This window comes from Mirounga angustirostris, unplaced genomic scaffold (genome assembly GCF_029215605.1).
Source record: "Mirounga angustirostris isolate CCGP_5_RB_7025 unplaced genomic scaffold, mMirAng1.0.hap1 SCAF_5, whole genome shotgun sequence".
Lineage (NCBI taxonomy): Eukaryota > Metazoa > Chordata > Mammalia > Carnivora > Phocidae > Mirounga > Mirounga angustirostris.
Genome location: NW_026991713.1, coordinates 8,675,699 through 8,701,884, shown reverse-complemented (window position 1 = coordinate 8,701,884; position 26,186 = coordinate 8,675,699). Strand labels below are relative to the sequence as shown.

General features: G+C 44.6%; 1 protein-coding gene across 10 annotated transcripts in view; it reads left to right on the top strand.

The window, feature by feature from the left end:
- Window positions 1-8,385: 8,385 nt before the first annotated feature.
- Window positions 8,386-26,186, top strand: part of TNRC6B (trinucleotide repeat containing adaptor 6B) — a 256,919-nt gene continuing 239,118 nt past the window's right edge. For 5 of the 10 annotated variants that reach the window (XM_054506803.2, XM_054506805.2, XM_054506801.2 and 2 more), the window contains exon 1: window positions 8,387-9,001. The gene's annotated coding sequence lies outside the window, so the exon portion shown is untranslated. The other 5 variants (XM_054506804.2, XM_054506806.2, XM_064590576.1 and 2 more) reach the window with 3 other exon arrangements.

Sequence of the window (26,186 nt, the reverse complement as noted above, 5' to 3'; positions counted from 1 at the left end):
GCCCGTGGCCTCTCCGAGTGACCGCTGGTTGGAGACCAGTTTTCATCCAGTAAAGTGGCTAGAAGTTAGGCATTATCTGCAGCCATGAAAAAGCTCCAGGAACAGAAGTCCACGACATAGGAGACCGGCTAGGACCTGCCACAGAAGCAGCAGGAGCATAAGCAGTCAGGAGGAGAGAGGAGGAAAAAGCAAGAGCAGGTGGTGTGCCCGCCATGGCCACGGTCCTCTGGGCACAAGCAAGGGAGAAGCACGGGCCATCCTATGCTAAGAACCCAGAACCATGACTGATGATTCTTCTTTCCTGAGTGCAGCTTGGACTCCCTGGCTCATCTCTTTCTGGAAGGTCTTGGAAGTTGGCTGATTGGACAAGGAAAGGCACTTCACCGCAGGGTTTGGAAGGCTTCATTCATTTGTTCCTTTGATGCATATTTACTGTGAGGTAGGCCTGAGGCTGAATGGTGAGCAAGGAAGGAAGGCCCTGGGCGGAGCTCGTGTCTTTAGGGTGGTGCTGGGGCAGGCCGTTTGCTTTGACCTTAGCTGAGGCAGAGGGTGGCCAGAGGATAGTCCTCAGGATGGGCAGGGTGGGGCTAGATTCCCCACTCGGCCACTTAGCAGCTAAATGACCCGGCAAGCTGCCTCACACCTGGAGCTTCGGTTTCCTTATGTGTAAAACGGGGATAATCTCGGTGCCACTTTCCAGAGGCTGTGGGGAGTAAAGCGCTCAGCAGAGTGGCTAACGTTGCTTCCGTTGGTGTGTTAGAGTGAGGGCTTTATCATTTCCCTCTTGGGACATTCTCTCTTGAACTCTCCTTGCTCCCTCCCTATATATATGTTTGCTGCTTTCACAGTGAGTAGTGGGCACATGAGGCTAAATGCCCATCCACCTGGAAGAAGTTCCAAGGCCCAGGTTTTGAAAGAAGGGTGCAGGAAACCTGCCAGGGATGCCATCTGTGGCCGCTTTGCCTGGTGGGGCCCCATGTTCCCCAGTGCACACCCCACCTCACCTCAGCTCTGTGGGCTGGTGGGTTCCAGGCATAGAAGAGGGCCACAGTCTTACCTGGTTGTGGAGAAAGTCCCACAATTTTTATTCATGGATAGTTTTGGGTAAAATAGACAATTTTAGTTTGTTTGGAAAACCCTTCACATATAAAATACAAATTAAACCCAAACAAAAAAAACAAACAAAAAACAACCAAACAAATCCCAGCACAACCAGAAAAGCCTGCCTACCTGCACCAAGCTACTGGACTTCCCAAGCCAGTCCTGTACCCGTCAAGCGGGCTCCAGACCCTCCCTAACTTTCTTCTAGCCTTTTTTTTTTTTTTTAAGATTTTATCTATTTATTTGAGAGAGAAAAAGAGTGAGAAGGGCATGGGTGGGGGTGGCAAAGGGAGAGGGACAAGCAGGTTCCCTGCTGAGCAGAGAGCCTGACATGGGTCTTGATCCCAGGACTCCAGGATCATGACCTGAGCTGAAGGCAGACGCTTAACCAACTGAGCCACCCATGCGCTCCTCTTCTAGCTTTTAAGCTCCCTTGCTCTCCACCACTACCGCCAGGCTGGCTCCCTAGTGGGACTGGGAGATGCTCAAGGGCGGGCAAGGGCTTGGGGCCCAGAACCGCATGCCTGGCTGTGGTTCCTTCGAGGAGCCCGCGCGGCTGAACACACTGTGGTGAGATGCTGACACCTTGTGGCTAGCTGGAGCGCGTTTCTTTTCCTCGGGCTAAGAGTAAGATAGCAGAGCCCAGGGGTGGGCAAACTTTTTCTGTAAATGGGCAGATAGTAAATGTTCTAGGCCTTGGGAACGTGTAGTATCTGTCAATGCTGTTACACTAAAGCAACCACGGATGGCGTGTAAATGAGTAGGCGTGGCTGTATTCCAATGAGACCTCCTGGATTTCATGTAAATTTCATGTGTCATAAAATACTATTCATTTTCCCAACCATTTATTTTTTTTATTAAAGGTTTTTATTTATTTATTTGAGAGAGAGAGAGCCAGTGAGAGAAGCAGGCTTTCCGCTGAGCAGGGAGCCCAACATGGGGCTCGATCCCGGGACCCCAGGATCATGACCTGAGCCGAAGGCAGATGCTTAACTGACTGAGCCACCCAGGCGCCCCTCATTTTCCCAACCATTTAAAAAATGCAAAAATCATTCTTAGCCTGTGGGCTATACAACACCAGGCAGTGGCTCGATGTGGTTGGCAAGCCCTTGTTTGCCAACACCTGGCCCAGCACGCTTTCCGTCCATGCTCCCAATGCCAACTCCCCACTGTCACACCTGGGATCCTTACTTTGTCATTAATCTGTCAAGAGGAACCACCCAGATCTCTGCTTTAACCAGATTGCTGCCACTAAGGCTTCTTCTTTACAGAAATTCTGGAGTTGTTGGTTTTCACCCATTTGATGTTTACGTGAGTATCCACCAGGGGCCCTGCCCTGTGGTGAGAGCCATTAAAGAGTCTGGAGTTTTAACCAACATGTATTTAAGATTTACTTTTATTAATTCATTTGTTCAAACAAACTTATTGAGAACTTTGTGTGACCTAGGCAATGTAATAAGACAGACCTGGTGTCTGCCCTCAAGGTGTTCATAACCTTGTTGGGAAGATGGACACAGGGAGGCAAGCATTATGAGGGGAGGTACAGGGGGTACAGAAGCCCAGAGGAGGCACTTAACCCACAGGTGGAGGTCAGAGAAGGCTTCCTGGAGGAGGAGGTGATCTCTAAGCCAACACCTGAGGAGTGAATGGGAGATGGAAGAATGAGGAAAGGCATTCCAGGGAAAGGTCCAGAGCCTAGAAAAGATTCTTTCAAGAGAATTATAAGCATTAAAGATGTAGTGAAGATTCAAATATATTATTTGCCCTCAAGGCCTCCCAGTCTGGTGGGTGAGACAGGCTACTATAAGCTGTTATAAGGTTGTGGAGAGAGATTTAAAGAAGTTTTCTCTCTAGCCTTGTAGAATTGGTTATCAGTGAGCCTCAAGACAGTAAGCAATGGGCAAGTGACTCCACACAGGATACTGAGAGACTCTGAGGGAGTAGATACGTGGGCCTGACTTCTCTGCTCCAGAAGCCCCTGAGAGGAGAGGGGGCTCGAACTGAGCTGTGAAGGAAATGTAGACCTCGGTACAGAAGGAGGAGGGGGGGGCACAGAGGGCTACAAACTCACTGAGGTAGGGATGGGCATGGCCCAGCTGAGGGGCCCCCAAAGTCCTCCTGAGCGGCCTCCAGTAAGGAAACCGTCCTTCACTGTGTGAATCTCATGACAGCCTGGACCAACAGGTATTTTTCTCATTTCCACCAATTAAAAAAACATGACCTTGGAAGGTTACTTAACCTTTGTTTGCCCCAGTTTCCTCATCAGATTCTACCTCTTAAGGTTGTTATGTGGACTGAATAAGCTAATACATATAAAATCCTGAGAACAGAGCCTGGCGCTAGGGCTGGCTTCATGGGCAGCCAAGCTCCGCAGTCCCACAGGGCCCCACAATCAGAAGGTGAAGGGTCCCACCTTTGGTTTAATGCTCTGCTGTTGCCTTCTTGAAATTCTTAATGATTTTGGAACAAGGAGCCCCATGCTTTCATTTTGCATGGCCACAAATTATATAGCTGGTCCTGCCTGGGCATGGTATGTGCTTAAAAACTTCAGGTTTTATCATTATTTTAGAGTCTAGAAGAGCAAATCTGATTTAATATATTCATTTTAGAGGGAGGGAAACGGATACTCAGTGCATGTGACTTGCACAAGGTGAACAGTGAGGGGGCTGCCCAATGAAGGCTGGAGATGGTGAGATGAAAATCACAGTCTTCGGGGTGAAGGCAGGACAATGACCCAGCTCCCCGCCCCCACCCCATGCCCCCAGAAGGCAACATAAGGAGAGAAGAGCAGACAGACTCCTTTGAAGGAGCTTAGAGAAAGAGGTGGTATGAAAAAGAGCATGAACAGTTGTAGAGGTAGGAGGGAAGCTGGCTATTTTGGGAAACCAAGAGAAGATTCTCGGAGTAAAACGTAGTGATGAAGCCATGGAAACAAGAACTGAGACAGGCTCTTGGATCTTGGCCACAAGAGGTCAGAGATGAGCTTGGAGAAACGAGTGTCAGAAGAGCGTTAGGGCCAGAAGCCAGGTTTAAAGGAGGGGGCACCAGTGGAGATGGCCTCTGGTCATTATTCAAGAAGCTGAGAAAAGGAAGTAGAGGGAAAAAGGGCAGAAAGAAAGAGGCTGCTTTGAAGGGGGTGGGAGGAGAGCCAGTTCCCAACTGGGATGTGGAGGAAGGACCACCGGAGGCAGTAAGTTAGCCAGGAAGAGGCACAACTCTTTCCCTGACTCTGTAGGAGAAAGGAGCATGGGGTTCAGCTGATGAAGGCTATGAGGGCAACTGTTCCTTTGGAGGCCGATGTCTCCCCAGATGCACTGTGGTGTTCTCAAGGTAGATGTCTGGGGCGCCGTAGCAGCGAAGAAGACAGCTTACTCTTTGGAGTCAGAATGTCTGGTTTCAGCTGTGAGGTTATTACCTCTGGCGACCTGGGGCAAATTCGTCAGTCCCCAGTGCCTCAGTTTCCCTATCTGGAAAACGGGGATAACCAAGGTTGTGAAGATTGGCTGCTGCGGTCTGGGGAAAGCCCTCAGTGTAGTGTCTGACACACAGCAAGGAAGTGTTCGTGAAAGGGAAGCTATTATGAACAGCCACTTCTGGTTCTCTCGTGAGCCTCCTGCGGGTCTAACGTTGGCCAGCAAACAGGAGGAGTCCAGTGTTTGCTGCCTCACAGGGAGCTTTTCAGGAAGTGTGGTCATAAGAAGAGAGATGATTTAGAAGTGGCACAATGTCTTGCACAAGGGCTTTGTTCCACAATACATGCTACCAGACATGTAATAAATGCTTATAAGCATGTCCTCTATAATCAGCACCCTCTAGAAAGTTCCCCTCTCCCACTGCTCTTGGCCTTGGCCCTGGCCATACCCACTGCCCCAGTGAGCAGTATCAGCTGTCAGCAGGCTTCTTATCTTTTGGATTAGGTTTCTTTACAGGGATCTTCCCATGGTTATATGATTGAAGAATTGGAGAATGCTTTAGAAACACTTCCAAATGTCTCATAGCAATGAGAGGCCTGCGCGAAGGGTGGACGGAGTTCTTCTGTGCCACAGAAAGCAGAGTTGGAGCAGATCCAGCTGGCTATGTCACCCTGAGCTTGTGGGTCATCGCAGAACTGTTCACAGAAATTCCCGTTGCACTGGATTTTGTCCAGGCCAATGCAATGTGTTCAGGGATCACAGAGCAATCTCTCAAGGGAAAAAAGGAAGGCCTGTTGCTTGAAATGGCTTAGAGCACTTTTGGTAGCCATCCAAAGCAGCTATCACTCATCAGATCTGCCTTCCCTTCCAGCAAAAAGCCAACTGTATAGAACCCTACATATAGAGCTCTAAGAATAGCAAAGCACTCCAAGAACATACTGCACTTGGCCTAAATACAATTGTGCAGGGCTTGACGAGTTTTTTTTACTCTCAAAGCTGGGTTAGTTGGAACAAACAAACAAAAAATATTTTCCCCAAGTAGCAAGCAGAGAAGAAATGAGAAAGACAGCATAGGAGAGCACCCTAGCATGTTATTCTCTGACCTGGGCTGCCTTTTCAGGGCATGGATTGACCACAACCACCAAAGCAAACCCATAAGCCCTAGGGTAGTGGGCACAGCAGACCCCCCCTTCCCCCCAATTCATTGACTTTACACTAGCCTGAGCAAGCCCCAAAGTCCTGTAACAGGTGGTAATTTGTCATTTGCTGCAACAGGAATCTGAAACCATCATCCTCCACAATAAACATTTGGTTGATTTATTGGCCTCCTTCCCATAAGTATAGAAAGTGAGGACAGGTTCCACCCAAAGCTGCAGTTCTGAGCAATGAGAGCTCTCAGAGTGCACATGTTAAATCACACCCCACTATCTGTGGGAAGAAAAAAATCTACATGTGGGTCTACTCATGAGGAGTCTGGGAAGATACTCTCTTTAACAGGAGTTGGCTCTAGTAGGGATTTGAGAGAGCTTTTATTCTCTACTTTAAAACTTTCTATACTGTCTGAAATCTTTACTCAGTGTTACTTTTATTATTGGAAAAACAATCTTATTTGGAAAATATTTTCCTATTCTCAAATGGGCAAACACGACAGGGGGTCCAGCTCCCTGCTTTCTCCTGGGGAGGGAAAGTACAAAGAGGTGGAGCAGATAGAGAGCTGAAGGCCCTCACAAAGATTATAGAAGAACTGGCTTTGGCCATTCCTGGATACTCCTCTCTTGCTCCCTGCCCAAAGAGAGCAAACATTGCAGGTCACCACACGTCATCAGCCCCTTGGCCAGCTAAACGCATTTCATCCTTTTGTTCTCCTTGTGGATGTCACTTCTTCTGGGAAGCCATCCCTGTCCTGCCAAGCTTGAGTCCTGTGTTCCTCCCGTGTCCTTCTAAGCCACCTGCACTGTGATGATCTTTACCTTTGGCCACCCCCACTAGACTTGAGGTCACTGAAGGCAGAGGTGTTTTAATCTTCTGTGTAGCCCTTGTACATTAGGAAAGTGCCGACAGACTCAATAAACATTTACTGAATAATTATTTGTTTGGGGACCTTTTATAATCAGAACAATTTAAGGGATACAAAGATGAAAAAGAAACCATTTGTTTTCAAGGAATTTACACTAAGTTGGGGCAGACAAATATGTTCAATAATTAACTGTAAAACCAAGCACTGGTTTATGGGTTAAAAGAGTTACAAAGAATCAGTATGAAGATAAGGAAGGTTTTGAAGTCTGAACATTTCTCATTCATTGTATCTTCTGATTCATAATCCCCATATTGGAATGCTAGGATGGAGTATGTTCATGTTCTTATAAGGATCCAGGCTCTTAGGAACTTTATTAGAATTTGACTCATGATCTTTCTTCTGTCCTTCTGCTGGCAGTTGCCCTAGGAATACCTGCCACTTAATTGATGTTTGTGAAATGCCTTGTCTTCCTCTGCTGAAAGTCTGTTAAGTGTTGAGCATTACAGCGTTACAGTGGTTGTTTTATTACTAAAGCAGTGCCAACGAGGTTACACAACAGCTTGGATCAGGAAGTGAAACAAGGGCGGTGATCCCACTGAAGCTACAGGGGATGGGGATTTGGGATGGTAAAATGTTAATTACCCGAGACGGAATGTGGGCTGGAGTCCAGAGCTGTGCTCCTGGAGATCATTTCAGTCCCAGAGGCTGGGGCTGGCTCTTTGGCAGTGGGTCCTAAGCATCCTGCCCTCCCCTGGCTGGAATGTTGGATTCACTTCGCTGAAAGCTGCCATAGAGAAAAAATCTAGTGGCGAGGAGCCAGGAGCACACGTCTCGCACTGCATCAGGGGCCACTCCGGAAGCTTCCCAGGAGCCAAAGGGCTGTTCCATTTGCATGTAACAAATTATTTACTTCTAAAGCGTTTATTCTTTATCTCTCTTTAGACTCCCCTCTCCTTATTTCTGGCTCTTGAGGTCTCTCTCCAAAGAGTGAGCTGGAGATAGATGAGTGAGGGTTGAGGAGGTAGGCTTGGCACACAAGGATGGTAGAAATGTTCATTTATAAAGCTGAGAAAATAAACACAGACGTAGATGGGCTTCTGGTCAGGAAACACCAAAATGGTTTACTTTAGGGTGGGGAGGAACGGGTGCCAGCGAGGAGAATGCGGTGGCGGCAATGACGCCTCTCCATTGCTTTAGTCTCCCACAATGTCACCTCCAGAAACTGATGGGGAAACCTGCATTCGGAATGAAATATTTTTAAGATGCTGGGTTGGCTGGCAGGTAAGATTCGGGACGAAGGGAGAGGCACCAGTAAAAAGAGCGAAGGCTCTGGAGTCAGACAGTCCTGGGACCAACGCCGGGCTCACAAATTACTTTCTATCTGGGTGACCTTGGGCAAGTGTCCTAATCTCTTTAGAGCCTTCGTTTCTATCTGTAAAATTTAGAGAATGTAAAACTCACAGGTTTAACCATAAAACCCCTGTAAAGAACTCAGAACAGCAGTTGGCACAAAGTAGGCACAAAATAAACGACAGTCATTATTAAAGTCAACTACGGACCAAACGACCATAGTCTTCCACAAACTCGCAGCAAACAATTAACCCGTAGCACAGAGAATCCAGATCCGACTGACGCGCCTATTTGCCCAATAAGGTCCCAGGAAAGAACTCTGTGGAGTCAAACCAATGGCACTAGTCCTTGTTGTTGGACGGGTTTTCTGGCCGTTCCACCAATAGCTTGAAGATTTGACTAGGGAGTGACATTCTGACAGTCCAATGATGCACAGCCAGCCCACACTCAGCACTTCGAAGGGGATAAATTAAGGAGCCGGCTCGTATAGATTCCGTTATTAGGCAATACTGGATGGAGAGAGGAGCTCAGGGGAAACAGCGCGAGGGCGAGTCACCAATGGGCTAAAAAAAGAAAAAAGACGATGGTTGCGCCAAACGAGCTCGGCCGCCATCATGCTCTAGTTTCCCCTTCACCTCTCCGGGTCCGCGACCAAGGAAGCGGCCTCTGGGATGCTGAGGGGGTGTGTCCCCGAATGATTGGCGCAGGCAGCTCAGCCAATCCTAGCTCGTCAAACGGGAAGCACTTGACCAATGAGGGGCGACGGCAGCGGCGAGGAATTGGAGGGGCGGAACCGCAGCTTGATGGGCACAAAAATCAGCCAGTGAGAGCCGGAAGCATCCTCCCTGCGGCCAATGGAGTGGGGCAGTGGGCGGGCCCCCGAGTGTTTGTGTTGTGGTTTTGGGGGAGGGAGGCGGAGGGGAAAGTTTGTTTATTTTGTTTTTAGTTTCTGGGGTCCCCGTGTTTCTGGGAGGTGAGGCGGGAGGGAGTGACCCCCCGCGCCCCTTCAGTCCCCCTACTACGTCGCCTCCATAGCCTGCGGAGAAGCGGGGACCGCGCGCATCGCAGCGCATCGCCTCACAGCGGAACGCCGCGCACTCGGAGCCGGCGCGGCTCGGCGGTGAGTGAGGACCGACGGCCACTGCCGCCCTTCCCCTCCCCCGCGCACCGCCCAGTCAGAGCTGGGCGGCCCGGTGGGCGAGGACGCCCGCGGGAGCGCGCGGCGCGGGCCGGCCTGTCAAGCTGAGGCGCAGCGTGTGCGTGTCCTCGCGAGTGAGCGCGCGCGGCGGGGACAGGGCCGGAGGGGGGGCGGGCGCGCGCGCGGGTCCCGGCGGGGGCGGCGGCATTGAGCTTGCGCTCCGTGGGGGCGGGCGTGTGGTGGGTTTGACCCCGGGGCGGGGAGGGACGAGGGCGACGTCCCGCGCGCAAGCCAGGGGCGCCCCGAACGGCAGGGCCGGGGCAGGCGGGCGGGCGCGCGCGGCTCCGGGCGTCACGCGCCAGCAGGTGTGAGCTGGGGGAGGGCTTCCGGGTGGGCTGGTCGAGTCGGGTTCGCTTCCCGTCGCTGGGGGGCCTCCGGGGCGGGGAGGCGCTCCCTGTCGCGGCGGAGAGCGGGGGCCCGCGGAGACGCGTCGGGCCCCCTGCCTGGCGTGGGGGCGAGGGAGGCGTCAGGCCTCCGAGCCTCCCGGTCCCTGTCTGCGCGGGACCTGCGTGACAGCGTGGACGCGTTCCCTGCTTAATCCGGGCCGGGAGGGGGTGTGTGTGGAGGGGTTGCACCCCTCACCTCAGAGCCCTGCGGCGAGGCCACCTTCGAGAGGCGATTCAGGCTCTCCACGAGGAAGTGGGACGGAACGGCGCGAGGAGTGTTTTCTGTCTCCCCCTGAGCTGGCGCCCCTTAGGTTCAAACTAGTGCGTTTGTTAGCTCGCGGTGGGCCAAATACCCTTTTAAAGTGGCAGAGGACACCCAGTAACCGTAGCTGCTGCTTAGGTGTCTTAAGTAGGGACCGGCCCATCCTCAGTTCTTTCGGCACAGTGTACTGGTCTCAGGCTTTTAAGGTTCCTTGCTTTCTCATGTATCTTTTGGCCGTTTTATTACTCTTTAGCATCATGCTAGAAATTGTGCGAGGAATAAGACGAATTTCAAGGTGGTCGTTTGTATTACAATATAAGCAAAATTATGCAACAAAATTGGCCAGAGATATTTCTCCATAGTGAATAAAACGTTATAGGTTGCCTTCTCCTCCCACCCCCCAGGAGTTAAGTGTACGGAAATAAGGTGTATGAAAATCTTGCATCTTAGCATTTTGTGAAAGTTTAAGAATAGAGGCTATTTAATACTTCATTGTTGTGGGGAATTTCAGTGGACGATAGCTTCCTGTTGATTCGGAGAGGCATCAATGATCTTGGCTTTGAAACTATATTTATTGTTTCGGTAGTGTTATGTAAATGCCTCTTTAAAAGCAGAACTTTTAGGGGCGCCTGGGTGGCTCAGTTGGTTAAACGACTGCCTTCGGCTCAGGTCATGATCCTGGAGTCCCGGGATCGAGTCCCGCATCGGGCTCCCTGCTCAGCGGGGAGCCTGCTTCTCCCTCTGCTTGTGCTCTCTCTCTGACAAATAAGTAAATAAAATCTTAAAAAAAAAAAAAAAAAAGCAGAACTTTTAGCACGCGGTCTTGCACCTCTACAGCGTGCTACGGTATCGCTGTAGGTAGGTAGTGGGAGGGATATGAATGTAGTAGGTCCCTACACTAAGGGATCTAGAACACAAAGCAGCCCGGCTTGCCCCACTTGGGACACAGCGATGATGATAATGCTGCCTTTATGTTTTCTTGGTTCCTGGACGTTTTTAGGTGATTGTCCCAAACATCATTATTTGAGCAGAATAGCTTCTGATAGGACTTAAGAAGAAGAAGTTACCAACCTGCTTTTCTAAGGTAGCATATAAATGCCATGCCCTTGAAAAAATATTTTTTCTTCACTCAGAGAAGCATTTAAAAATGTTTTTTAAGTCAGAACAACACCATTTGTTCAAATGGTAGTAAAAATGTTAACTAACATTTACTGCCTTCTTCTAACATGCCAGCCTCTTCGTATGTTTTTTTTTCCCCCCAATCCTTACCTCAAGCCTGTCAAGTAGATGTCATTAGTGTTTTGTGGCTAGGAAAAAGACCCTCCAAGAGCCACACAGCTAGGAACTTGAAGGGATAGGTTTAGTCTCAACGTCCCTCTGGTTTCAAAGCCTGTGCTTATTTCATTTTGCGTCTTAACTTATCCAGAGGAAGAAAGGCAGAAAGGACACTGAAAGGTAAACCAGAAAAGAAATGAGAAGTGCCACTGACTATGAGGCTGCCCATACCTAACTTAAGAAGTTAATATTAGGGGCGCCTGGGTGGCTCAGTTGTTAAGCGTCTGTCTTTGGCTCAGGTCATGATCCCTGGGGGCCCTGAGATCGAGCCCCCATATCGGGCTCCCTGCTCAATGGGAAACCTGCTTCTCCCTCTCCTGCTTCCCCTGCTTGTGTTCCTTCTCTCACTGTCTCTCTCTGTCAAATAAATAAAATCTTTAAAAAAAAAAAGTTACAATTAAACTCATTCTTAGTTTTTATTTTTTTATTTTTATTTTTTAAAGATTTTATTTATTTATTTGAGAGAGAGAATGAGATAGAGCATGAGAAGGGGGAGGGTCAGAGGGAGAAGCAGACCCCCAGCTGAGCAGGGAGCCCGATGCGGGACTGGATCCTGGGACTCCAGGATCATGACCTGAGCCGAAGGCAGTCCCTTAACCGACTGAGCCACCCAGGCGCCCTTAGTTTTTATTTTTTTTTATTTTTAAAGATTTTATTTATTTATTTGACAGAGAGAGACACAGCGAGAGAGGGAACACAAGCAGGGGAGTGGGGGAGGGAGAAGCAGGCTTCCCACCGAGCAGGAAGCCCAGTGTGGGGCTCGATCCCAGGACCCTGGGATCATGACCTGAGCCGAAGGCAGACGCTTAACGACTGAGCACCAGGCGCCCCTCATTCTTAGTTTTTAGAAATTAAGGACATTTTTACAACATTACATCCCAGCTTTGTTTTCATTTCTTCCCCTTTTGATTTTTATAAAGATAAATAAAAATGCATTTAATTCAGAAGGTCAAGGCTTTTCAGAGCCCTTTGTGAAAATCTCTACTCCAGTACCTTGTTATTGTGATAAATCCTGTGCGCTCTTCCAGGGACCAGGCGTTACTCACTTTTGTATAGTGCTTGGCACGTAGTAGGAACACAGTGAATGTTAGCTGACTAAGGAGCAGAGTTAAAAATGTAATGACTTCGGGTTTGTTTTGGCAGTTTTAGTTTAATGGGACAATAAGAAAGTGAATAGTTCATGTGCAAAATCCATGTTCTAGAAGAATATTGGAATGGAGCCACTCGTGGTGTGGAAGGTTGGCTCTGTAGTTTGCTAAATCTCCCAGTTCTCCTGACCTGTTTGAGCTCTGTGCCGTTCTGTTCTTCCTTTCACCGCCAGAGTTCTAAAAGAGGAGTCTGTACTGACTGTTTTCCTTCACTGCTCCAGTTATTCTTTGAACCTTTGCAGCCTGGTTCCCAACCTTACTGAAGCTTTTTCCAAGGTTGCCAATTACCTAATGGTTAAAAATCCCCAGAACATCTTTTCGGGATTTATCCTGTTAAGTCTCCCTGCAGCAGTCAGTCCTTTTGAGTACCTCCTCCACCCCTTTAAAAAAATAACAGTAACCTTAGCTTTTAGTATGTGAATGTTAACACGTGTATAGATTCATGTAAACACCACCACTATCAGGATACAGAGTGGTTCCATCATCCCCAAAAAACTTCCTCGTACTGTATGCCTTTTGATTCACCTTCCTCCTCGCTTCTATCCTGGAGATAAACAAACACTAAGGGTCAGACCTAGGCTCCTTTTGTTGTTGTTGTTTTATTTTTCTCTGTCTTCTCTTGGAATATGTTATTTACTTTGGGACTTAAAACCATCTGTCACGTTTGTATCTGCTAACCTGCATATCCATGTCTGACCTCTCTTCTATACTTCCAAAACAACATCAATATTTACCTGCTGGAATTCTTCACTATTCCTTCATACTCAGTATGTTTAAAGTTTTGTTTGACTTTGCCTCCTAAACCAGCTCTTCCATCAGATTTTTCTGTACTTTTTGGTGATGCCATCCTCCTCCCTGCTTGGAACCCTGCAACACTTGGAGGGCCTTATAATAAACTCTCTTATCCCAGACCCGGAATCCTGCTGCTCATCTACAAATATTGGCTCCTGCCCCTTTGCTGCCGAGCTGGCTCCCATTCAGTAGTCTGAGCAGAGCATAGGTAACTGGAGTACTTAGAACGCCATTGCGATTGGACCACTTCTCTGGTCAGAACCCCTTGTGGCTTCCCATTGCGCTGAGGCCCGTTGGTGATTTTATTTTTCATCCTTTGAGGCTCGGTAAGATCTGGCCTCTGCCTGCCTCTCCAACCTTCTCTCATCCCTATTATGGCCCACCCCCCTTTCCGATGTCCCAGTCACTCGGTCTTCCTTTCAATTCCTTGAATTACCCAAGCCTTTTGAAGGCTTAAGGTTTTTGTACATACCACTCTCCTGGCTTGGGCTGTTCTTCCTCCTTCTTCCTCCCTAATCTTCACCCATTGACTTCAGGGTTCAGGTTACATTGTCATTTCTTCAGAGATGCTTTCCTTTATGACCCCCCCCCCCCCCCCCCCCCGCCCATCCACCCTCAGTCAGGTCTTTCAGAGCTCCTGTTCCTTTTTCATAGCTCTCACCACAATTTGTGATTCAGGACCATGTCTGTTTTGTTTCCCCATGTCTCCAGAGCCGAGCCAAGTATCAGGCGTACAATAAACTCCCAGTAAATATTTGTTGGCTGTGTTGTGAGTCTGGATTTTGCTTTTATAATTTATTGCTTTCTTGTAGTTCCTGGTAGCCTTGCCTTCCACCTCCTACCTTCTCTGGGACTTGATCTCACTGCTGGAAGTCTTGCCACACAGAGATAGATCTGAAATTGCTGAAGAGGACACTGATCCTGTTCTCCTTCTGAATTGTGCCTCTGCCTGGGAGCCCTTTTACCACTGAGCCATACTAGATCCAACCCAAACTGGCTGAGTTTGCTAGGTCCACTGAGTAGTGCACCTTGATTATCCAGGCTGGGGCCAGTGCTTGCAGCTGTTATTCTTCGCTCACCAATCCCTGCTCTTGATTTCTTCTTCCTCTCTCCACCCGGCCTGTGGCTTCTAAAGACCTTGTCTACTTTCCAGCTGAACCTGCTTACCCTTTGACATTTGCCAGCCTTTTGACATTGACAACTGCCTCCAGTATCTTGACCCTACAGATTGCCCCTGCGCTAATCTTCCTGAAACAGTGCTTGTTTATGTTTCCTGCCCCCTCCCCAGATCTACCACAGTCACTTAAGGTTAAAAACCTTCAGTGGTGTTTCATTGCCTAGAGGGCTTAAACTCTTTGGCTTGTTATTTCAAGCACTTTGGACTAGCACTGTCCAATAGAAGTAGAATGCAAGCCACAAATGTGAGCCACATATGTAATTGTAAATATTCTAGTAGCCACATTTACAAAGTAGAAAGGGTGAAATAGATTTTCGTAAAATCTTACTTACTTTAATATATCCAAAATATTTTATGTAATCGTGTAATCTGTAAAAAAAAAAAATTATTGAGATGTTTTACATTCTTTTGTGTGTGTGTGTGTGTTATGTCTTTGAAACCTGGAGTGTATTTTTCACTTCATCTCAATTCAGACTAACCACTTTTCAAGTGCTCAGTAGCCACCTGTGGCTAGTGGCTACCATGTTGGACAACACAGCTCTAAAGCATGTCCTCAGCATAGTTGGAGAGCTATACCTAGCTATACCTAGGTAATTCCAGCCACTAGCCTTTTGATAACTGTGTCCCACTTATCTACAACCAGCTCCTCATCCAAATAGGCTAACCTTCCTTGCTTGGGAATCCCAAGGTATCCCTAAACTTCACTTCTCACCATTTCCTCTGATCCTTTAACTTTATTTTTGTGTGTGTAACTGTTTTTCTATAGAGTAATTACTTACAATATTTACCAGTTTGCATTATTATCTGAGGTAAAGTTAAAGTATTTTAATAACTGATATTTAACAAGGAATAGGCACTGACCAATGGAAATAAGTGCCCAATGAATTAGAACTGATGGCAACTGTGCGTAGCCTCTGTGTTCTCATCTGCGTGTACCTGCTGAATTACAGCTCTTATTGTCCTGAGTTGTGTGTTGTTGGCTTTCCCCATCAGACAGTTCCTCGAAGGCAGGCTTTTGTCCTGCTCATCTTTGCATCCCTTATAGCTCCTGTCCTGGCCTGTAGTGGGCAGTCTATAAATATTTTAAATAAGTGAACAAATGCTACGTTGTATCTTATTTTATTCTATGTTGTATATTTTATCTTTCCAAATAGAAACTAAAATGTAAATCCTCTCAGGACAGAGATCATGGATTATGAAGGAGTATATGGAATATTTTATTGATTGTCTTCATAGGAGCATTCCTTCTGAATGAAGATTTGCTTTAAAAAAATAACTGTTAATAAATAAAATCTTTAAAAAAAAAAAATAACTGTTGGGGGGTGCCTGCGTGGCTCAGTCGGTTAAGCATTCAAGTCTTGATCTCAGGGTCATGAGTTCAAGCCCCGAGTTTTAAAAAAAGATATCAACAAAAAAATAACTGTTGGGGCCCCTGGCTGGCTCAGTCAGTGGAGCATTTGACTCTTGATCTCAGGGTTGTAAGTTTAAGCCCCACTTTGAGTATAGAGATTAATTAAAATATAAAATATTTAAAAATAAAAAATAACTGTTTTAAGGGCACCTGGCTGGCTCACTGTGTAGAGCATGTGACTCTTGATCTTGGGGTCCCGACCTTGAGCCCCATGTTGGGGGCACAGAGATTACTTAAAATGCTTGTTAGTGCCCATTGGTGATGGTTAAAAAGTTGAATAAAGATTAAAAAAATAATAACTGTTTAGATATTATTATGGGTTTACAGGCTGGGTCAGAAATGAGGTTTGGCTTTCATTTAATGAGGCTTATTTTCTTCTGTGGTTTGTAAACTGGCTCAGAAAGGAGCTTCAAAAGAGCTCCTTGGAATTAATACATACTCTTCCGGAGTTAGGAGCACAGTTGGTTTTGGAAAGGTACTGCAGTAGGAGTTAAAAGTCGTGGTTGGTTCGTATTGCAGACATTTGCTTGAGTATGTACCATGTTCCAAGCACAGGAATGAATGAGAATTCAAAAACTCTAATAGTATGAAAGAAATGCCCCTTTAACACAGAGACAGAATGCTTAATTCTTCCTAAGAAGATTTAATTTTTCTCTGCTCCATTGTATCTTACTCCTTTCTAGCGTGGACTGCACTGTATCATGTTCCTAGGTCTGTCCCTCTCACTAGATTGTACTTTTCTTTAGCGCAAGACTCTTGTATTCATCTCTGCATCCCTCAGCACACACTCTACTGTGCCTGCCATATTGTACACGCTCAAATGTTTCTTGAATAAATAACCCCGAATAAATTACTTAGCTTTGCAAAACTTCAGTTTTCTCTTTTGTAAGTAGGGAATTCTCTGCCTCAGAGAATTGTTGAATCTGCAACAAGAATACTCTTTTAAAACTATATATCTGTTCTGTATATGTTATACCTCAAATGTAAAACATTTACTCAAAACACAATTGTAAATCTGATCATATTTGTCCCCTATTTAAAACTGTTATTGAGTCCCAAAAGCCTTGCCATCCCCCTTTTGGAGTATAAACTTCATGAAAAGAAATAACTGGTCTCTCATGTTCACTGAATACCCAATGAAGACCCTGCCTCATTTCCTGTCACTCTCCCCTTTGCTGCCTGAACTCTCACCACACTGTCCCTCTTTTGGTTCCTGAAATGCATATTCCTCCTCACTCAAGGTCTCTTCCTTGCACCTCCTGTTCCCATAGCCTGGAAGCCCCCCTACCTGATGACCTTAGTTGATGCCTCTTCAATCCTCTGAGCTCAGTTTATATGTCACTTCTTCAGTGACTTCCTAATCATCCCCACCCCAGATTAGATGTGCTCCTTTTTTTTTTTTAAGATTTATTTTTAAGTAACTTCTGCACCCAGCGTGTGCCTCAAACTCAAAACCCTGAAATCAAGAGTCACATGCTTAACCAACTGAGATAGCCAGGCGCCCTTAGATGTGCTCCTTTTAAACACTCAGAACACTTAACAGAATTGTAATTAAATAATGATTTAATTTGTGTAGTTTCTTTTTTTTTTTTTTAAGATTTTATTTATTTATTTGACAGAGAAAGACAGCTAGAGAGGGAACACAAGCAGGGGGAGCGGGAGAGGGAGAAGCAGGCTCCCCGCTGAGCAGGGAGCCCGATGCGGGGCTCAATCCCAGGACCCTGGGATCATGACCTGAGCCGAAGGCAGACGCTTAACGACTGAGCCACCCAGGTGCCCCAAATTTGTGCAGTTTCTTTGCTAGAACATACCTATGTGAATAAAAATACCTTGTCTGATTTGTTCACGTTTGTATAACCGGTATCTAGCACTGTAAGTTGCGCATAGTAGGTCCTCATAAGTATTTTTCAAATGAAGTTAGGAAAGAGAACTAAAAATAGAATTGAAAAAAGCAGTCATTCACAAAAAAGTAGTCATTCTAACAGTTTAAATAAATATGTGGGGCAGGGAGGGGCTTTCCTTTTTTTTTTTTTAATTTTATTTCTTTATTTGACAGAGAGTGAGAGCACAAGCTGGGAGACAGAGGGAGAGGGAGAAGCAGGCTCCTCACTGAGCAGGGAACCCAACATGGGACTCAATCCCAGGACCCTGGGATCATGACCTGAGCCGAAGGCAGCCGCTTAAGCAACTGAGCCACTCAGACGCCCTGGGGCTTTCCTTTTTAAATGGTCTCCAAGTTCTTTTTTTTTTTTTTTTTTTTTCTAGTTGAAATCTGTAAACATTTGAGGATTACAGAAAGAATATTGTTATCAAACTTTTTAATTTGTCTGAAAATCTTACTTGTTTTAGAGTTTAATGAGTATCCTTTTAATCCTTATTAGTAGAAATGATCAGAATGGTTATTCCTTTTAAAATCTTATGGGGCACCTGGCTGGCTCAGTTGTTGGAACATGTGACTCTTGATCTCTGGGTGGTGAGTTTGAGTCCCACATTGGTGTAGGGATTACTTTAAAAAAAAATCTTAAAAAAAATAATAAAAATAAATAAAATCTTTTTATATGCTTGGAACAAGGATGACTACGATTTCATTGAACATTTGTGTGTGTACCATGTGCTGAATGCTTTTAGAAGCTAGGACTACAAGATGGGGCACCTGGGTGGCTCAGTCGATTGGGCATCCAGCTCTTGGTTTCTGCTCAGGTCATGATCTCAGGGTTGTGGGATTGAGCCTTGCAGGCCCCCCCCCCCCCCCCCCCCCCGCGCACACACACACTCAGTAGGGAGTCTGCTTCTCTCCTTCTTCCTCTTCCTGGCCCCCTGCTTGTGCGTGCCCCCATTCTCTCTTTCTTTCTCTATCAAAATAAATAAATCTTAAAAAAAAAAAAGAAAGAAAAGAAGCTAGGACTTTAAGAATGGGGTGAGAAGAAGGAAAGAAAGAAGGAAGCTAGGACTACAAGAATGGGATGAGAAGAGATCTTTGCTCCCAAGGAGTGCACAGGCACGGAGGTGAGGCTGACTTGGACACAGATGAGTGCCGTTTGATGTAATCAAAGCTGTGATAGACATTGCAAAGGATGGGGTGGGGAGGAAGGAAAGTCACCAATACAACGGGAGGTCAAGAAAGCCTTTCCAGGGAAGGAAACACTCCCAGTAAGTCATGGAAGAAAAGGGCACTTCAGGCAGCAGGAACAGCCTGTGCAGAGGCACAGAGGAGTACATTTAGCACATAGAGAAGATGGTTAGCCCAGGGCTCTATGCTTTATAAAGCTGGTCTGGGGTACAGAGGGTACGGGGCCAAAGGCTGACTCACAGGCTCTGACATGTCAGACTCAGACTCGTAGATTACACTGCATTTCAGTACTGGAAATGATCTTAGAAATAATGATGTGATTCTGTATATTTGAATCAGTGTCAGATATACTCTAAAAAAAACAAAACAAAACAATAGCATTCAAAGAAGATTAGTCATAAACCAGAACGGTGCTCGTCACTGTACCTATAGCTATGCAAATGATACCAGGTGGAGCTAGAAAGTGGTGACTCGTTAATCTTATCTGTAGGAGCAGAGAGTAGAGGAAGTGACTTCTTCCTTTACTGCCTGAGGTGAGTGTGGATCCATCTCTTGAGGCCCAGATGCTGAACCAGTGAAAGGGATAAGATCAAAAGGAGTACCCAGAAGAGCCTCTGGGTATGTGTGCATTTCTACAGCTTGAAGGTTGTTACATATCTATAAATCTCCAAGTGGTTCCTGAACTCGCGTTAGTTTAATTTGATTCTCAACCAAAACTGAAAAAGGAAGCTTTGTTGACTGGAAATCTAGCATATTTTCCTTCATTTTACTCCTCTTTAGTTCATCAGTTCTTTGCTTTCTTGTCACTTCCATACCTCTCTCTCAGCCCTGTTACTCTTAAGTGTTGCCTTTCACCCAGCCCACCCCATCTCTTGCGTCTTTCTTTCCATTATCACTAAGTTGTTTTCCGTTGCGGTTGTGGGATGTCTATACTGTGTGGCCTACCCAGTGTTTCTCAGCTTTGCATGTTCAGAGCTTGATATTTTTCAGAATGAAAAAAACTACTAAGCTCTGGTAGTGCTGGTGACACTTAGAAGATGCTAACTGACCCATTGCACTGTCAGTTGCTACAAATTCTGTGCGTTCATTTAAGGACCTAGATTACAAGGGGTGAAAGAGACAATGGATGGTAGGGAGAATGACAGCAGTGAGTGTAGTTTCTTTCTTTCTTTCTTTCTTTTTTAAAGATTTTATTTATTTATTTGAGAGAGAGAGAATGAGATAAAGCATGAGGGGGGAGGGTCAGAGGGAGAAGCAGACTCCCTGCCGAGCAGGGAGCCCGATGCGATGCGGGACTCGATCCTGGGACTCCAGGATCATGACCTGAGCCGAAGGCAGTTGGTTCAGTGTCTGACTCTTGATTTTGGCTCAGATCATAATCTCAGGGTCGTGGGATCCAGCCCTGTGTTGGGCTCTGTGCTCAGTGGGATGTCTGCTTGAGATTCTCTCTCCCTCTCCCTCTGCCCCTCACCCTGCTCTCCCTCTCTCTCTCTCTCTGAAATTAAAAAAAAAAAATCTTTTTTAAAAAGATGTTTGGAAAAGAAAGGAAGGAGACAGTGAAAGCAGGGCAAGATTGAGAAGACAAGGTGAGGTACAAGATCTACTTAAAGGTGTGTAGCAAGGACCCAGGAGAGAAAGAAGAATTGAAACTGCTTGAACGGAGAAGGTAGCGGGTAATCCATAGGGCAAGGCCACCAGATTCCTCTCAAGGGCATGGGTGGGGTGTGATAATCCTTAGAAGCTCCTTGTAGTTCCTCAACTAGAGGAAAGGGAGAAGAAAAAGAGAAAAGGTACTAGAAGTACCTTGAGCTCAAAACAAGTTTATACTGTTCTGGCACCCAGCAAAATGGTTTACACATAATAGGTGTAGACATTCTAAGAGATAAATTCACAGGATGGAAAGAAAATATTGATTATAACTTTGAACTTGTTCTAGTTACTAGATCACACTGTATAGTTTATGACAAACAAACCTGTTTATTTTTTATTTATTTATTTTAAATGTTTTATTTATTTATTCATGAGAGTCAGAGAGAGAGAGAGGCAGAGGCAGAGGGAGAAGCAGGCTCCCTGCCGAGCAGGGAGCCCAATGCGGGACTCGATCCCAGGATCCTAGGATCATGACCTGAGCCGAAGGCAGACGCTTAACCATCTGAGCCACCCAGGCGCCCCCAAACAAACCTGTTTATTAATCCTTTATCTAGTGAATAGGACAGGTTACATTGTATTCTTTTCCTAAAAGTGTTAATTTATTAAATGTATATATTTAAAATATACCATAATTTATGGGGCGCCTAGGTGGCTCAGTTGTTAAGTGTCTGCCTTCGGCTCAGGTCATGATCCCAGGGTCCTGGGATCGAGCCCTGCATCGGGCTCCCTGCTCCGCAGGAAGACTGCTTCTCCCTCACCCACTCCCCCTGCTTGTGTTCCCCCTCTCGCTATGTCTCTCTTTGTCAAATAAATAAAAAATCTTAAAGAAATAACACAATTTTTATAATGCTGTTTTGGCATGTCTTTATTTTATTTTATTTATTTATTTTTATTTATTTATTTTTAAACATTTTATTTATTTTGACAGAAAGAGAGAGAGAGACAGCGAGAGAGGGAACACAAGCAGGGGGAGTGGGAAAGGGAGAAGCAGGCTTCCCGTGGAGCAGGGAGCCCGATGGGTTCGATCCCAGGACCCTGGCATTATGACCCGAGCAGAGCCGAAGGCAGACGCTTTACGACTGAGCCACCCAGGCACCCTGGCATGTTTTTATTTTAAAAACAATACTGAGAACCTCAAGAAGTGGAAGTGGATCAGGTTCCCTAACTTAGGCCCAGGTCAGTGTATCAAGAGAAATGTTTCAAGCATCTGCTGCGTTCTGATGTGGGAGGAGGGAGATACAAATTAAAAAGATGAAAACTGAGGCCCTCCAAAGAGCTAGGTATTTTTCCTGCTGTGAAAATCTTGCAGATGGTGTATCATGCTCAGTAGTATCCTCTTCATGAGGAGATCTTTTACCCAGATGTATATCTCTGTGGAAATTCTGAATATAGCATCTCTGCACTTAGATGTACCAACAGATTTTAAAATAAATCTCTTCCTAACTACTCTTTTGTCAGCCTTTTCACTATAAAAGTTTTATATTTTTATACCAAAGTATTTAAAATTTATGATGTTTTTATTTTGCAGTGTTGCTGAATCCCCTTAAACAAAAGGACACAGTACTGATTTCCACTTAATCCACACAGGTGGATCTCTGGATTGGTATAGAGACATTCCCATTCCTGAAACACAGACCCAGAGGGGAAAACATTACTTTTAAAACACCAAGAGAATTAGTGAAAAGGCTCTTTGTAGAAATAACAAAAACAAAACAATAGAATGAAAATGCAAAACACATCACATTTCAAGCCAGTAAGGGCTGGTTTGAAAACTTTAAAAAGGGGACCCTGTGCCCCACACACAGCTTGTGAGTCGGCCTCAGCACATTGTGACACCGCCCTACGCTTCCTGAACCTGCCAGAGCCCCAGCTCAACACTGATGTTTTGTGTTTGCTTTGGAAGCGGATGCTCTCTAGACTTTTATTTACTGTACTTAAAAATGTGTAATGTCATTTTCTCTTGTTTTCCTTTAACCTCCCGAAGATTTGGGAATTGTCATTCAGGGTGCTTTTAAGGCAGGTCACTCTGGAGAGGGGCCTCTGCTTCCCCTCCCTTAAAAGTTGTTGACCCTATTGGGTCCATCACCGGTAGCCCACCCTCCCAACTCCTGAATCTTGAAATCCTGAAACATTGAATCTTGGAATATTGCCATATTCTTTAGCTCTTTCTCTGTGGCTTTGTACCTTGAGTCTCTCCTTTTTTGTTTCCATGCCACCTTTCCTGATACTAAGTCATCCTCAGGCTATGCCCAGATTATTAAAATACCTTCCTATCAGTTCTGTTCCTAGTTTCTCCCCAGAAAACATTTCCTACATGTTATTTTCTTTTATCAACCTGTGCGTTCTTACTCTATGAAATCCAAACACCCACATCGGAACCCAGCTCCTTTACTGCTTCCATCCATCAACTGTCTCTCCCTACTTTTGAATCTTTGCCTTCTCCCATACAATCTTTTCTCTATTTTCTGTATGATTTTCTCCCTTTTTGTCCTTATACTTTATGAAAGGCTATTCCTTATGTATAATATTCTCCCAGTTTCTGGCTTCCAAACCATATTGCTTCTTACTCTCAGAAAGCCTTCTCTAAACTTTTCTTCCTGGAAGCCTTTCTGTATTAAAGCCTCTTTCACTTGGATACAGTTTGTTTTCATCCGTATGATTGAATGAACTGAACAAACAAACTTTGCTCATTTCATTCATCACTTTTAGTGGCACTTTTGTTGGTTCTGTTGTTTTTACATGTACAACTATATCAGTTACAAAGAAAGTCAATTTTACTTTCTAACCTTCAAGTTCTCTTTCTTGCCTTATTGTGCTGGCTAGGATCTCAAATACCATGCTGAATAGAAGTATGACTGGGCTTCCTTGCTTTTTCCCCAGACTTGGTGGAAAAGCATTGTACCATTAAGTGTGATGTTAGCTGTGTTTTCCCTAGTTACTTTTTTACTGCTCTCCTGAATACTGGAGGGGTCCCCCCTCTCCAGAGTTCTTTCTCTGTGTAGCTCTTTCCTCTTCAGTACTGTACACTGCAAACTCTCACTGCCTTGGCTTTCCCAGAATCTCCGCTGCAAATCCTCAATTAAGGGAGGTCTCTGACTTCCACTTAGGTTTCCCCTCCCTGCTTGGTGGCCTGGAATCTTTCCCCCGGCAAGCTAGGGCAATTGCAGGGCTCACCTTGTTTGTTTACCATCTTTTAGGGATCACTGTCCTTCCTTGCATGATGTCCAGTGTTTTGAAAACTGTTGTTTATATATTTCATCCCGTTTTTTAGTTGCAGGGGTACATCTAACCACTGTTACTCCATCTTTTCTGAAAGGGGAAGTGTCCTGCCTTTTTTTTTTTTTTAAACATCTGAGGAATTATTTAGGAGTTGCTTCCAGAGTATGAGATACTCTTTGGAATTTCCGTAGGGGAAAATCTTCACTCTTTCAGGGTGGATTTGATTTTGGGGAACAACCAAGAACCATTTTTCAGGTCTGGTTAAATGATTTGTCTGGGCAGTACTATTTGGGGTCCAAAATGAGTTCAAAGTAAGGAGGCAGATTTCCTCGTGTGGTTTGTAAACTGGTTTGGAAGCAGAATAGGAGTTCCAAAATATTTTCAGTGATGACAACCTGATTGAGATCAATGCCTATAAAACTTCTTAGAAGTGTTTATCTTGAAAAATAATTTCCTTTTGAATGTTCCTGTATATTGATTGGTATATATTTAATACCCGTTTATATTTACAACTTGGACTTAATTACTTCTTAGTAAGCTTTCTTAAATTGTTTTTATGTGGTACTCTCTCCCACTTGATTGTAAACTCACTGACTTTTGGATACTTATGAACATTGTCTCACTATGTTGTACTCAACTGTGGAAGCTCCTTAAATCGGAATAGTTAACTAACTTGTAGTTAACTGTAGTTAACTAAGAGTTAAGTAATTTGTAAGGAAACTAAGATCACCCTGTCAAAATACATTGCATGGTATAAAGGATGTAAAATTGGGTTTTGATACCTGCATAGCATTATTAATACTTTCATAATTTAAATTTGAAGTTATTCCTGTAAGATACTGAATTCCAGTAGCATGAGCACATACCTGTATCTGTCTTAAGTGGTAGGAATTATGTGAATGACCTAGTTCAAAGAGATGCCTTGAATTTGGATCTGTTACGTAATTAACCAAGGACTATCCTTAAAACCTACTAGACTGGCATATATGCTACATTATGTGCAGCCTTCATGTCTGAGTAGAAAGAATTCTTTTCCCACGGTCTTTGTTTTCTAGCACCTGAAGGTCCTGTTAGTCCCACCCCCAACTCCCATTAGAAAATAAGGGCTTTTAAAAAATATTCTTTTTTTTTTTTTTAAAGATTTTATTTATTTATTTGAGAGAGAGAGAATGAGAGACAGAGAACATGAGAGGGAGGAGAGTCAGAGGGAGAAGCAGGCTCCCCGCCGAGCAGGGAGCCCGATGCGGGACTCGATCCCGGGACTCCAGGATCATGACCTGAGCCGAAGGCAGTCGCTTAACCAACTGAGCCACCCAGGCGCCCCTTTTAAAAAATATTCTTAATGGATTAAATTCTTAGATTTTTGACTTTCAACTTTGACTTTCTTTAATTTCCTATTTTTAGGTAACTGATTTTATAGCTTTACAGTTCTTTTTTAGTAAATCTTGTAGTAGAGAGTTTGGTTATTCTTACTTACTTGGTGTCCTCTTGGCTTGCTCTTTATCCTTGATAGTCTCATATTTAAATTCTTATGTATGACATGGACTTTTTATATCCTAATTTACCCTGAAGTTTTTAATTTTTAATTAATGTAGAATTCTGCATATCAGTGATGTTCTCATATGTACTATTTCTGAGGGCTGTATGTATTTGATGGATAGTAAAAACTCGATTTAGTAAATAATAGTGGTAAAGATAGCCTCATCCTTCCTCTCTAGGATATAGCAATGCCCAGTTTTGCTACTAATGTTGCTTTAAGGAGTGTTTTGAGTTATTTTTCCGTTTTTAGTTTTTGTTTTTGGGGGGGGGTTTTGAGTATAACTTTGTGAGAGCTTCCTTTAGACAGAAATAATTTGGGGTTCTTCAGTATCTCACACATTTATTAAAAGAGGTTTTCACTGCTTTCATGTCTGCCAGTTGTGAAATGAGGTTCCTGTTTGGTTGCATTGTTTCTAGCATTTGTTAGTTGTGCGAGAGTGGGGGAGGGAGGAAGGATTGGTATATAGTTTAAAAAAATTTTTGCCAATTTTGTTTTATGTAGATACAATGGTTTAAAATATAGTACTGTATTTATGTTTATTAAAATGTTGATTCTGCCCTTTTTTTCATGTAAAATCTTCTAAATTACTCTGCATTGTAATTATAGGTTTTTAGTAGTCTTAAGTCTTAGTTCTTGCTTTAATCTGGCTTTACAGTATTCTTTCCATAATAGAGACCTTTGAGTTTTGCAAGTTTTGTTATCATTTGTCATTTAGTCATATATTACAATAGAACTGATACATGACTGGGCAAAAATATATAATTTTCCTTACTTGTAAATATTCTATTACTTGACTTTTATTTTGTGTTCTATTCCTTGATAACTACTTGGATTATGTGACTTTATTTTGATTTTGATTCTTTTATTGATTTAAATTGGTACTTGTTCACTTTTAAAATCTGTGCTCCTGTTTGGTACATTAAAAAAATCTCATGCCGTTTGTTTTTGTTTTTTAAACATAGAAAGAAAAAGCATATTGACAGAGGTCTGCTTTTTTAACTTTACTTACTGTCTCTCCCATTCTGCTACCACCCTCCTGCCAGAATGATACCACCCTTCTGATTTTAATGCTGCCTTCAGAGAGAGGTTGATCTAAAGTAATGTTGAAGTGGTATAA